This window comes from Balaenoptera acutorostrata, chromosome 4 (genome assembly GCF_949987535.1).
Source record: "Balaenoptera acutorostrata chromosome 4, mBalAcu1.1, whole genome shotgun sequence".
NCBI lineage: Eukaryota > Metazoa > Chordata > Mammalia > Artiodactyla > Balaenopteridae > Balaenoptera > Balaenoptera acutorostrata.
In genome coordinates, this window is record NC_080067.1 from 8,408,597 (window position 1) to 8,411,131 (window position 2,535).

Below are 2,535 nucleotides of genomic sequence, written 5' to 3' on the forward strand. Positions count from 1 at the left end.
ATGGCAGGATCATGTGTGTTTGTGGCTTTTTATCTTTTTATGTCCTAAATATCCAAAATAGACATGCATAATTTTTATTATTACTTTCTAAAACAGCATAATAGGAAAATGTCCTTTTGTTATCTATTTACAAATTATTTAATAAAAATTATATGTGAAAAAAATGAACAGAAGTAATGAGCAATGTTTATTTCTATTGTCTGGAGAAATATACAATTACATAATTAAGTATGTGATTGATGGCAAATATTTTAGGAATACCTTATAGTTTTTCTCCTTCGTTGTCTGTTATCAATTAGTACTTCTTGCTCTCTTTCATTAGCAATAAACTTCAAAGTAATGGATGTCAATGAAAAGAAGGCATTACATTTTCTTGAAAATACAAGAGAAAACCTATCAAAAGAATTTGCTCAATTTTTCAAAAACATTGTCTGCAAGGAAAATCTGTCTAATTGGCCACCACACCAAAACCCAAGTGTATAAAAAGCATTTCATGGAGCTGATCCCAATACAAAAAACAAAAATGGGAATTAATTGATTTACAGAGCTCTCTGCTACCGCTCCAAATATCTGGCTATGGTTTATCAGCACAGAATGGAAAGTGAATTGAAATCTCCCGGAATTTGCATCCTTGGTATTTACTTTTGAAAACTGTTTTTAGTCTGCTGGAGCAGTAATTTTCTAATTATACTCAATTAGCTAAAAGGGAATTGTGCAGTCCCCAAAAGTATTTAATTTATAATCAAGGAAATATTCCACTGAAAGTGTGAATCTGTTTGCACCCATATCTAGTTTATAAGCTTCTAAACTCACGATTCATTTAAGGGGTGAACATACACAACCCAATATATGAGAAGCACTGATGTCTGAAGCTTTCAGAATGGCAACAGGGAGAAGACGGCTTAATTAAGAAAAGGCAAAGTATCTAAACTCAGCAAGAGGGCAACGGTTCAGTATTCATACTTATCGCTGATCTGCTCTTTAATCTGCTCCAGCTCATCAACTTCTTTCTCTTCTTAATAACTGCTTTTATTGGTTTGTGTTTCTCCTGAAGCTGGAGAATTGAAGAAGAAACATCAATGAAAATTTCAGGACTGGGTCATTCAGTCTGTCTTTCTCTGGTGACTCACTTCAACCTGTATGACTTCCTGGGCCAACACAGTCAGCAAAAGAAGGCACCTCTATGACACCTTTTCACGGCAGTGGGCTTCATAAGATACAAGGTAATTTGAAACAGACGTGGGCGGAAGTGGGTGGAAAACTGCCATTTTAGAAAACACGATACATTCCGTAATGGAGGCTTGTACGTGTGAATGAAGTGCTCTAAAAGCACAGAGGACACAGCAATTCATAGCAATTCTGTTCTGCTTATTGAACAGGGTTATGGGTTTGGGGAAGGCTTCTCAAAGAGGTGTGATATTGGGGCCCATTCTTGTCAGCAAGAGAGTTAAAAGCAAGTGGGGTGGGACTTTCCTGGTGGCGCAGTGGTTGAGAGTCCACGTGCCAATGCAGGGGACGTGGGTTTGATCCCTGGTCCAGGGGGATCCCGCATGCCGTGGAGCGGCTGGGCCAGGGCGCCACGACTGCTGAGCCTGCACTCTAGAGCCTGTGCGCCACAACTACTGAGCCCTCATGCCACGACTGCTGGGGCCCATGCTCCTAGAGCCCGTTCTCCACAGCAGGAGAAGCCACTGCAATGAGAAGCCTGCGTACTGCAACGAAGGCCCAATGCAGCCAAAAATAAATAAATAAAATGAATAAATTTATTAAAAAAAAAAAAGCAAGTGAGGTGGATGGTCTACAGCAGTGGTCGCCAGACATTAACACAGATCACTGGGCCTCGCCCTTAGTGTTTCTGACTGAGTAGTTTGGAATTGGGGCTTGAGAATTCTAACCTCTAACAAGTTCCCAGTTCATGCTGATTCTGCTGGTCTGGGAGCCATACTTTGAGATTCACTTTTCCAGGGCAAGGAAAAAAGAAAAATGTGACCAATTCTATGATAACGCCCCAATTCTATGACAATGCCCCCTTTTCCCCGCCATCACCAGTCTATAACATACACACACACACACACACACACACACACACACACACACTGACCAAGGCAAAAGAGAACTTGGCATCACGTCTAAGGTTAATTGGACCTTACAAGGCATCCTTCTGAGACTTCAGTTTTCTCCTACGGGTCTACTTGAACGATGGCTCACTCAGCCACTAACTGGTTCTTAGTCCCCACAGGCCTGGTGGACTACAGTTTGAAAGCTGGAATAGAAAGGAAATGAAATGCAGGGGTTAACGGGGCTCTATACCACCCTTAAGAGGAAGCTACGTCGTGGTTCAGGAACAGCGTTGCAGGTAATGGAGCAGTTAGAAAGTCATTGTCTTCATTCTGAGTTTACACCTTTCTGGTTATGAAAATTTGAGAATTAATCTTTGTTCCAAGAAGGTATCTGCTTTCAGTGTGTGTGTGTGTGTGTGTGTGTGTGTGTGTGTGTATGATCAGTTGCCCACTGAAGACTTGGGGAAAAAAATGA